Raw genomic sequence first — 12,454 nt, forward strand, 5'->3', positions numbered from 1 at the left:
CTCTTGGAACACTGGGCCAACGGCTAGCTGAATTTCAGCACAGTTTATCTGCATAACTTCAAAAAAAAAATAGGAAAAAGAAATATAATGTCATTTTATTTCTCACCTGAAGTAGTAACATGACCTATAGGGTGTGTTTTCATTGTAAGACTTTGGCCCACATCATCACAAAGAGCTCTGTGAACATTTGCCAATAGGTGGCATTATAACTTCTTATATTTTACTCTTAATTTTCAGTTCATTGTTTCCATCATACTGAGTCCATCAACCCTGAGAGATGTCGCACACAGAGATGTGACACCACAAATTGTTTAAACATGTTATAAGAAATGTCAGAAAATGTTGAATATTTGTGTTTCAATAATATTTCATTTATTATCTTAGATAATTAAGGTTTATGCATCAGTTTGTTAAACAGAGTAACATACACACTATGGATCGGTTGCCGGGCAGGGATTAAACCTAGTCTTGGACTACACATCATTCTGTATAAAGATTTTCCATTGAAAGAAAAGCATAGTTTATGACTATGCTTAATCCCTGTCTGGGATCCTTCTTTCTATATTTTCTTTTTAATCTACTATACATTTATCCAGAAAACAGCATCTTATAATGAATGCATTCAGATATTTTAAGTTGCATCCACTGCTGACACCAATGAGCAAATGCACATATACACACTTGCAGCTTGTCTAGTCACTATAGAGAAGTATTGCCAAAAGAATAGGATTCTCTGGAGCCCCAAAAATTGAGCTGTGGAGCAAAAGGACTGTGTTCTCTGAAATGATGGTTGGTGCTCAATCCAGTCCTTTTGTTGGGAATGAGAAGGGCATTTGAGTATAAAGTTGGGTGGTGGTCATCCAACATTCTAACAGAAAGTTACTAACGAAAGTAGGATAAACTCTTGATTTTGAGAAAAACAATAAGGCTACGTTCACATTACTAAGCTGAAGTGACTTGAATCTAATTTTTTTCTCAATGTGGCTCAGATTTTTCCATAGCTGTGTGAACGTGCCAAATCCAAATTTTTCCTAAATCGGATACGTACACTTTCTTGTGACATGAATGTGAGCTTTTCTCTCTCGTATCCACACATCTCTTGGTGCAGCTGTGCAGCTATAGCTGCAAAAACAAACAGCCTGGCCTTTTTTCTCATCCTCGGCCTGAGCATGAACTTCAGACCAGCTGTTTACTCTCCACTCCAGCAAAAGATGCTCCACATATGCTCCAAATATGAGTTTTTTTGTTGTTGGTGAAGAAGGCAACGTTTATACGTGTAATGATGTGCGCATGCGAGATGTTTCAGGAACAGATTTGTTCACATTATCCACAGATACAAACCACTTACATTTGTGAATGTGAACCATCAAGATCTGAGCAAAAAATTGGATTTGAGCAATGTGGCTTGTAATGTAAGCGTAGCCTAATTAAGCAGGTGTCCCAATACAGTGGTGTTAAGTTCATCTTAAGAGTGTTGTATTTAATGTGATGTTTGTTTTACCATTTACGAATCCATATATTGATATTGTGTGAATTATATGGTTAGGAAAACTGTCTTCTGACAGTTACATACTGGCATGTCATCAATGTGACTTCCACTAAGTGACAATGCTGCTTAAATGCTTACGCAAAAGTTTTGGCACCTATTACAAACAAGCATTTTGGTAATTTACAAGTGTAAATAAATCAATAAGTCCTCAACAAGAAACACAACTTGGCAAATATTTTTTTAATGTTATTTTTCTGCATGTTTATGTTTTAAATTTAACAATAGATTTATATTTTTGCATTTCTGTTTAATTAAGCCTAAAACCGATAGTACACATTTTAAATACACTTCACTTTATGCTGTTTTAGATGCTACAAACTGTTATGTTTCATAGTTCCTGACCGCCAGGGCGGTGCTATAATGTGAATGTATCACTGCCGTGCCCACGGCGAACCGAGAGTAGTATACCAACGAAGTCACTCACGTGACGCATGAAGGGGTATAATACCCCCTGGCACTCGCTGCTCCTCTTCTTTCTCTTCTCGCCCAGAACCGATTGAGTGCAGCTCGTTCAGAGCTTCGTTTTTTCCGACCTCTAGAGCTGTTTTTCTTCATCTTATTGGATTATTCCCCAGTGCTCACACGAAGCTTGGTGCTCCAAGCTTCGAGTCACTGTGCTTTTCTTCGTCGAGGCTCAGCACGGTGAGTACACTCCACGGTAGCTCGAGCTTAGCTTCGGTACCTCTTAAGCTATCTCTGCCTTAGCTGTCTGGTGCCCGGTACACCGAGTTCACGCTAGCGTGCAGCGTAGCGCTTGACACTTGAGGCTAGCCAGTGGCTAGCGGCCACTGTGGGCGGCTTTTTCAGCGCTTTTCCCGGAGCCGCGGCCTGGCTAGCGCAGCGATGCTATCTCCGATCGGCTGCATGCAATGCCCGGCCATCCTGGAGCCCTATGACGGACACCGGCTGTGCCCTTCTTGCCTGGGCTTGGACCATCTGCGCAAAGCGCTCTCTGATCCGTGCATCAACTGCGCTATGATCCCCATGGCTACCCGCCACGAGCGGCTAGCAGGCCTGGAGGCGCGAAGTGAGGCCTCCCTCCCCACAGCAGCAACCAAAGCTTGCGGAAAAAGGAGCGTGGATTGCTCGTTAGAGCCACCACGGAAAAAGAAAAGCTATGGAGCGCTTTCTAACTGCGTGGACTCGGTGGTTTCGGAATTACACCAGCTAAAGAGCCTGATCTTAGCTATGAACAGCCAGACAGAGAACCGAGCGGACAAGACCCCCTCGGCTGAATTGATAGAGGCTGCTTCACCAAGGCGGGAGGCTGATTTTGACATCCTGTCCACAGCTGCCTCCAACGAGGATTTCACGCAGGGATCGGCTCTCGAGCATGAGATGGAGCTTGGGTCTTTTCCGACCAACAGCTCTCCTGTACCTCCACTCTCCATGTCTTCAGGCGAAGCCAGGGGAAGTGAGGACCCACCCTCCGCAGCTTCTCGCAGGGCTTCGGTGGAGGAAACTATTAAGTTAGCATTGGCCAGGCTTGGCCTGGACACACCAGCAGCGGGGAGTGTACGCTCTAACGCGCTGTTCAAGCGCCTAGAGGCAGGAGATGCAGGTGCACGGAGTGTAGGTGCACGGACGAGCTGGTTGTCAAGATGCACAACTCAGCGACGTGGATAGGGAGACTGCTGAATTCTCTCTGCATTCTGCTCATCGCGCTGCAGAATTCCCCCACATCCACGGAGGATTCACATAGCTCAGAGGAGCTCCTGAACTTGGCCCTCTTGACTGCGGGCTATATGACCCACGATGCTGGTCGGCTCGTAGCTACGAGCCTGCATGCTCGACGCCAGGTGTGGCTAGCCCAGTCTTCCCTGCCCGAATCGTGTCGAGCCACGCTATGGTCTGTGCCTCTCAAGCCCGGGTTTCTCTTCGGGCCAGCAGCCAAGGAAGCCCTGGAGCGGCGCTCCTCCCTGACGGAGGCTCAGAAGCTACATAGTGCCGGGCAACCGCAGAGTTTTCGTCGCCCGCTGCAGTGAGCTCGAGGGCACGATCGAGAGAGGCGCTTCAGCGCCGCAGCGGCACTCCCACCCTCCCAAGCCGCGCACAGCTGCTGCGACTGACCGCCGCTGACGCGTTACGGCCGGTGACACTGTTGCTCTCGCCATCACATCTGGCTTATTGGGAAAAGACGGTCTCAGACCCGTGGGCCCTGAGCACCATGACAGAGGGTTACAGACTGCAATTTCGTCGCCGGCCACCATTATGCTCTCGCCCTACGGTGACCAAAGTTCGGGATCCCGTCCGGGCTGCAAGCCTCTCGTGGGAAATCAGTTCTCTCCTGGCCAGAGGGGCTATAGAGTTGGTAGACCCTCAAGTTCACCCCGAGGGGTTCTATTCCATTTATTTCGTTGTTCCAAAGAAAGACGGCGGTTTGAGGCCGATTTTGGATCTCCGTCGGTTGAACAGGTTTCTGAAGGTTCTCCCGTTTCGGATGTTACACACCGCGGCTGTTCTTCACGCGGTCTCCGAAGCAGAGTGGTTTACCCTGGTGGACCTCAAGGATGCTTATTTTCATGTTCCAATTGTTCCAGAACACAGACGTTTTCTAAGGTTTGCTTTTCAAAACAAAGTGTTTCAGTTCAGAGTTCTGCTGTTCGGCCTTTCACTGGCACCAAGAGTGTTCACAAGATGTATGCGGGCGGCCTTATCCCCCCTCATGGCCCAGGGGCTAAAGATTTTACCGTATCTCGACGATTGGCTGCTGTGTGCCCCCTCAGAGCAGAGGGCTCACACAGACACACTCAGATTGCTGCAGCACACGCAGGCGCTGGGGCTCGCGGTGAACTGGAACAAGAGTGCTTTGGCTCCAACTCAGAAAATAACCTTCTTAGGCATGGTCTTGGAATCGCGTCGCATGCTGGCCACCCTACCTCCAGCCCGCGCCGCGGATATATTATCGGCTATTCACAGCCTCAGACAAGGCGCCAAGGTGCAATACTTGAGGCTTTTGAGACTGCAGGGACTTCTCACAGCTGCTGCACAGGTTGTCGCGTTGGGAATGCTCCACATCCGACCGTTCCAGATGTGGCTCATCAGCTTGAGGCTGGACGCTGTATGGCACAGGCGCACACTCGTTCGCATTTCCAGTGAATGTTTGACTGCCCTCGATGTCTGGAAATCTACACCCTTCCTGCTGTCAGGGGTGACGATGGGTCAGATTCCTTCTCGCAGAGAAGTGATCACTACAGACGCTTCAGCCACCGGTTGGGGGGCCGTTTGGAACCACAGAGCTGTACAAGGAACTTGGTCCAGGTGGCAAGCACGGGACCACATCAACATCCTGGAGTTACGAGCAATAGCGCTCGCTCTGAGACATTTTCTCCCGGTGCTCCGCGGCAGACATGTCTTAGTGAGATCAGACAATATCTCAGCAGTTTATCACGTGAATCACTTCGGCGGAACGAGGTCCCGCAGGCTACTGGCACTTGCACAGGAGCTCTGGACGTGGGTTCACCCCAGAGTGTTGTCTCTAAGAGCATCTCATGTGACGGGCACCACCAATATCTCGCCATTCCCTCCACCCAGGGCAATGGAGACTGCACACAGGTGTAGTGCAGCTGGTGTGGGAACGGTTCGGAGAAGCCCAGGTGGACCTGTTTGCCTCACTGGACACAACACACTGCCCTCTCTGGTTTTCGGAGACAGGGCTGTACAGCCCGTTGGGCCAGGATGCCCTGGCTCACAGCTGGCCAAGAACCCTGCTCTATGCTTTTCCCCCTTTACCACTGATCCCGGCTGTCCTGGACAGAGTGCGTCTGGAGCAGCATCGGGTACTCTTGGTGGCCCCGAGGTGGCCGTATCAACCATGGTTTCCGACTCTGCTGTCCTTACTCCGCGGGATTCCATGGGAAATCCCGCGTCAAGCGGATCTGCTTTCACAACTGAACGGACAAGTGTGGCACCCACGGCCGGAACAACTCCAGCTGTGGCTGTGGCCCTTAGGCCCACCATTGAGCTAGACTCATGTACGGCCCAAGTCAAAAACACAATTGATAATGCTAGAGCTCCTTCTACGCGCGCTCTATATAAGGGCGATGGAAGGTGTTTGCAGCTTGGTGCGCTAACAAGGGTGTGGACCCACATCTCTGCACGCTACAGACAGTTTTATCCTTTCTTCAAACATTACTGGAGGAAGGCAGGACTGCTTCAACGCTCAGGGTGTACGTAGCGGCCTTAGCCTGCCACTTAATACCTGCGGACAGTACTTCCTTAGGCTCTCATAAGCTGGTGACTGCATTTTTGAAGGGAGCGAAGAGACTGGCTCCCCCTCATACGCTGCGGCATCCCCCCTGGGATCTTCCGCTAGTGCTGAACGCTCTCTGTGAGGCTCCTTTTGAACCGCTGGAGCTGGCGGAGCTAAAATGGATTTCTCTTAAAACTGCCTTCCTGCTGGCTGTTTGTACAGCAAAGCGGAGATGTGAGCTGCATGCGCTATCTGTCAGCCCCTTGTGTTTACAATGGGGCTTGAATGATTGCAGTGTGAGACTGAGGCCAAACGCTGCGTTTCTGCCTAAGGTGTTGAATCCTGCTTTTGTGAACCAAACCATTGATCTTCCAGCCTATGTGGACAGTTCTGATACCAGGAGACTGAAATTGTGCCCTGTGAGGGCTCTACGGGCTTATGTGTCAGCTACGACGGCTGTTCGTCAGACGGATCAGCTGTTTGTTTGTTTCTCTGCTGCAAAGTTGGGAAAACCACTTTCGAAGCAGCGTTTATCCCACTGGCTGGTGGAGGTTATTCGAGGGGCCTACAGGGCTGCGGATCGTCCCCTGTCTGCCCCGACTACAGGACATTCTGTTCGAGGTATCGCCACATCTTGGGCTGCGCTTCACGGAGTGTCTTTATTGGAGATTTGTGCAGCGGCCACATGGTCGTCACCATGCACATTTTCTCGTTTCTACAGTATGAATGTGGCAGCCGCCGAGGGCTTATCTACGGCAGTTCTGTCCGGAGTCTCCTCGTGACATCGCTGGTATGCTTCATCCACATTAAAGCACCGCCCTGGCGGTCAGGAACTATGAAACATAACGCTAGTTACGTATGTAACTGTGGTTATGTGAATAGTGGATGACCGCCAGGGTTCTTGGTCACTCGGATTGCGAGAAGAACCAGGACTTGAGGAGGAGCAGCGAGTGCCAGGGGGTATTATACCCCTTCATGCGTCACACGCTGTGTCACGTGAGTGACTTCGTTGGTATACTACTCTCGGTTTGCCGTGGGCACGGCAGTGATACATTCACATTAAAGCACCGCCCTGGCGGTCATCCACTATTCACATAACCACAGTTACATACGTAACTAGCGTTATCAACCACACACTTCTGTGTATTAAACCTAAACACCACTGCCCCTGCACCTTTAATGAGATCAGGAGCTGCAGAAATTAGAACAGATGCAGACAGACGTTGCTTTGTGTGGAGATTATAGATAACTTGATTAAACGTGATGAGAAAACTCTGCTGAACTGACCTCCTCCAGCTTCAAAGCTGATCTTTCTGCTGGAAATCAAAGCGTCTATTTTTACTTGTGTGACTGGAGGAAGCGGTTTTGATAAATCCAGGAATAATGTGCTTTCTACTGAGCTTTAGTGTTGAAATTAAAGAGACAAGCTGTTTATGAATCACTTTTGAGTCTTTCTCTGTTATCATAACATTAAAACTGCCCGACTAATATTGTGATTGCCTCCCTCATCTTGTCCCACCAAAACAGCTCTAAAGCTCCACAGGATATCTTACAGACTGAAGCTCTGACCTCAGTGTTAGTGATGGACCTGCCTCCAGTAGAGGTCAACCGTTTATCTTCCCTAAACTATTCATTTATCCTTCACCTTTAAGTGTAGTATTAATATACCATTAATAGTAACATTAAAAGTTATGAAACATAAATACATTTTGGCATTTTGAGATGCTAAATTATTATTACTATTACAGTATTTCAGTATTTTGACATGATTTTTTATTTTTTGAGATACTATCTAGTTATTTTTGAATGTTCTCTCCTAAGTAACAGAGACATGTTTTCATACATATAATATCAAGAATTCAAAGAACAAAAAAGGGAAAAAGCACTTAATGAAAATACACCTATTTCTAACCCTTTTTAAACAGTGCAGTAAAAGTGGATATATTGTAGACTTGCTGCCAATAAGCATGTAATAGGAAAGTAAAGTCATTACAAGACATCCAATTATTATGAGATCTTAAGTCAATATTTTGAGATACAGGAATTAATTCATTTTAATTTCTCATTACTTTCAGAAACTATATTATTTTAAGAAGCTCCTTCATTATTTTGACATATTATCCTATTATTCTATTATTATTATTATTATTATGTTATTTTGTCATGCTATGTTAAGATAAGACCATAAATACTATCTCATTATTTTATAATTTTAATATTATTATATAATATTTGAGGTGTTTATAAATATTTTGAGATACTGGGATTATATTGAGATGTTGATGAGATAATGAGATGTTTTCTCATTAAATTAATTTGCCAATTATTTTGAGACACTATCTCATTATTGTGAAATGTTAGTTTATGTTTTGAGACATTGGAAAATTTAAGATACTATCTCATTATTGTGTAATGTTAGGTCATGTTTTGAGATACTATCTCATTATTGTGTAATGTTAGGTCATGTTTTTGAGATACTATTTCATTATTGTGAAATGTAAGGTCATGTTTTGAGATACTATCTCATTATTGTGTTATGTTAGGTCTTATTTTGAGATACTATCTCATTATTAGTGTGATTGCAGTAATGCAATCACAGTACTGTTCTTCTTAAGTCTTCTTCTTCTTCTTCTTCTTATTATTATTATTAGTGTGATTGCAGTAATGCAATCACAGTACTGTTCTTCTTAAGTCTTATTCTTCTTCTTCTTCTTCTTCTTCTTCTTATTAGTGTGATTGCAGTAATGCAATCACAGTACTGATCTTCTTAAGTCTTATTCTTCTTCTTCTTCTTCTTCTTCTTCTTCTTCTTCTTCTTATTATTCCACCTGTTTTTTGTCCGGTTAACTAGTGCCGCAGTTTTCGAAATATCGACTTCGTTCAAAAGAGAAAACGTGCGTCCTTATCGGGAATGGTGGGCTTGTATACAGCTTTCCGATCGGACTTACGTTTTTCGTAAAAACTTCGTAAGTACGCGTTTTTTTGCCCATTGAAAATGAATGGGCAGAACTTTGCACGCCCGTGGACGTCGCAATTTTTGAAATACGAAGATGAAACCAATTGAGGACCTGTAGAACTTATTGAGCTCTTTCCGAAAATATGCGTTACAAAAAGTTACGACGTACGGATTTCGTACGATTGTCGTACGAAGTGGCCCCATTGGAATGAATGGGGCCAATCGGAGGACGGCAGCTAGATCGAAGGACAGGTAGCTAGAACTCCAGTACTGTGAGTGTATGGAGCAGCTATGGGATAAAACAGCGTTAGGTCAAAAGTTTGGACACCCCGGCCCCCCAGTACTGTGTGTAATGGAGCCACGGGTCAAAAGTTTGGACACCCCGGCCCCCCAGTACTGTGTGTAATGGAGCCACGGGTCAAAAGTTTGGACACCCCCGAACGGCCAAAGCAACCTAGCGTGCATAGCTGATTGATGTATTTGCACGTTGCGTAGCAACGTGCAAACACCATTTAATCTAATTTATGCATATAAATCACCTAGCAACCACCTAGAAACACCATAGCAACCACCACAGATACCATAGCAACACCTTAGCAAACGCCTAGCAACACCTTAGCAACCACCTAGCAACCACCTAGCAACACCTTAGCAACCTCCCCGGATACCATAGCAACACCTTAGCAACCGCCTAGCAACACCTTAGCAACCGCATAGCAACCACTTAGCAACACCTTAGCAACCACCCCGGATACCATAGCAACACCTTAGCAACCGCCTAGCAACCACCTAGCAACACCTTAGCAACCACCCCGGATACCATAGCAACACCTTAGCAACCGCCTAGCAACACCTTAGCAACCACCTAGCAACACCTTAGCAACCACCCCGGATACCATAGCAACACCTTAGCAACCGCCTAGCAACACCCTAGTAACCACCTAGCAACCACCTAGCAACACCTTAGCAACCACCCCGGATACCATAGCAACACCTTAGCAACCGCCTAGCAACACCTTAGCAACCACCTAGCAACCACCTAGCAACACCTTAGCAACCACCCCGGATACCATAGCAACACCTTAGCAACCGCCTAGCAACACCTTAGCAACCACCTAGCAACCACCTAGCAACACCTTAGCAACCACCCCGGATACCATAGCAACACCTTAGCAACCGCCTAGCAACACCCTAGCAACCACCTAGCAACCACCTAGCAACAACTTAGCAACCACCCCAGATACCATAGCAACACCTTAGCAACCGCCTAGCAACACCCTAGCAACCACCTAGCAACACCTTAGCAACCACCCCGGATACCATAGCAACACCTTAGCAACCACCTAGCAACACCGTAGCAACCACCTAGCAACCACCTAGCAACACCTTAGCAACCACCCCGGATACCATAGCAACACCTTAGCAACCGCCTAGCAACACCTTAGCAACCACCTAGCAACCACCAAGCAACACCTTAGCAACCACCCCAAATACCATAGCAACACCTTAGCAACCGCCTAGCAACACCTTAGCAACCACCTAGCAACCACCTAGCAACACCTTAGCAACCACCCCGGATACCATAGCAACACCTTAGCAACCGCCTAGCAACCACCTAGCAACACCTTAGCAACCACCCCGGATACCATAGCAACACCTTAGCAACCACCTAGCAACACCTTAGCAACCACCTAGCAACACCATAGCAGATACCAGCCAGCACTGCAATCACACTCGCAGTTTCTGTAGGAACTGCAATCTAGTTATTATTATTATTATTATTATTATTCCACCTGTTTTTTCGTAAGTACGTGTTTTTTGCCCATTGAAAATGAATGGACGTGGACGTCGCAATTTTTGAAATACGAAGATGAAACCAATTGAGGACCTGTAGAACTTATTGAGCTCTTTCCGAAAATATGCGTTACGAAAAGTTACGACGTACGGATTTCGTACGATTGTCGTACGAAGTGGCCCCATTGGAATGAATGGGGCCAATCGGAGGACGGCAGCTAGATCGAAGGACAGGTAGCTAGAACTCCAGTACTGTGAGTGTATGGAGCAGCTATGGGATAAAACAGCATTAGGTCAAAAGTTTGGACACCCCGGCCCCCCCAGTACTGTGTGTAATGGAGCCACGGGTCAAAAGTTTGGACACCCCGGCCCCCCCAGTACTGTGTGTAATGGAGCCACGGGTCAAAAGTTTGGACACCCCAGAGCCCCAGTACTGTGTGTAATGGAGCCACGGGTCAAAAGTTTGGACACCCCAGAGCCCCAGTACTGTGTGTAATGGAACCACGGGTCAAAAGTTTGGACACCCCAGAGCCCCAGTACTGTGTGTAATGGAGCCGCTGGTCAAAACTTTGGATACCCCAGAGCCCCAGTACTGTTTGTAATGGAGCCACGGGTCAAAAGTTTGGACACCCAAGCCCCCCAGTACTGTGTGTAATGGAGCCACGGGTCAAAAGTTTGGACACCCCAGAGCCCCAGTACTGTGTGTAATGGAGCCACGGGTCAAAAGTTTGGACACCCCAGAGCCCCAGTACTGTGTGTAATGGAGCCACGGGACAAAAGTTTGGACACCCCAGAGCCCCTGTACTGTGTGTAATGGAGCCACGGGTCAAAAGTTTGGACACCCCAGAGCCCCTGTACTGTACCCCGGTCAGCCGTGCAATCACACTCGCAGTTTCTGTAGGAACTGCAATCTAGTTGTAAAATGTTATTTTATGTTTTGAGACATTGGAAATATTTTGAGATACTATTTCATTATTGTGTAATGTTGGGTCATGTTTTGAGTTACTATCTCATTATTGTGTAATGTTGGGTCATGTTTTGAGATACTATCTCATTATTGTGAAATGTTAGGTCTTGTTTTGAGATACTATTTCATTATTGTGTAATGTTGGGTCATGTTTTGAGATACTATCTCATTATTGTGAAATGTTAGGTCAAGTTTTGAGATACTATCTCATTATTGTGAAATGTTAGGTCAAGTTTTGAGATACTATCTCATTATTGTGAAATGTTAGGTCAAGTTTTGAGATACTATCTCATTATTGTGTAATGTTAGGTCATGTTTTTAGGTACTATCTCATTGTTGTGTAATGTTAGGTCTTGTTTTGAGATACTATCTCATTGTTGTGTAATGTTAGGTCATGTTTTGAGATAGTATCTCATTATTGTGAAATGTTAGGTAATGTTTTGAGATACTATCTCATTGTTGTGAAATGTTAGATCATGGTTTAAGATATTATCTCATTATTGTGAAATGTTAGGTCATGTTTTGAGATACTATATCATTGTTGTGTAATGTTAGGTCTTGTTTTGAGATATTATCTCATTATTGTGAAATGTTAGGACATGTTTTGAGATTATTGTGTAATGTTAGGACATGTTTTGAGATAGTATCTCTTTGTTGTGAAATGTTAGGACATGTTTTGATATACTATCTCATTGTTGTGAAATGTTAGGTCTTGTTTTGAGATATTATCTCAGTGGATTGATATGTCATTATTTTTGGTGTGTTTCTCTTTATTTTGATATACTATCCCACTGTTTTTTTATTGTTTGCTCATTACTTTGTAGTAGAGATATATAATCTGTAAGATTTAATTTAATGTGTTATAAATGGTTTTGACTGTAACTTACCGGGCTCTGTGTACTGAAGTCAGCAGCAGCAGTAGTCACTATAGTAGGTGAGAGGAGCAGTCGGGGGCGCAGTCCGCCCCCCAGCGCCCGCGCAGCCGCTCTAGTAGCG

This window comes from Astyanax mexicanus, chromosome 9, assembly GCF_023375975.1.
Source record: "Astyanax mexicanus isolate ESR-SI-001 chromosome 9, AstMex3_surface, whole genome shotgun sequence".
In the NCBI taxonomy this organism is placed as follows: Eukaryota; Metazoa; Chordata; class Actinopteri; order Characiformes; family Acestrorhamphidae; genus Astyanax; species Astyanax mexicanus.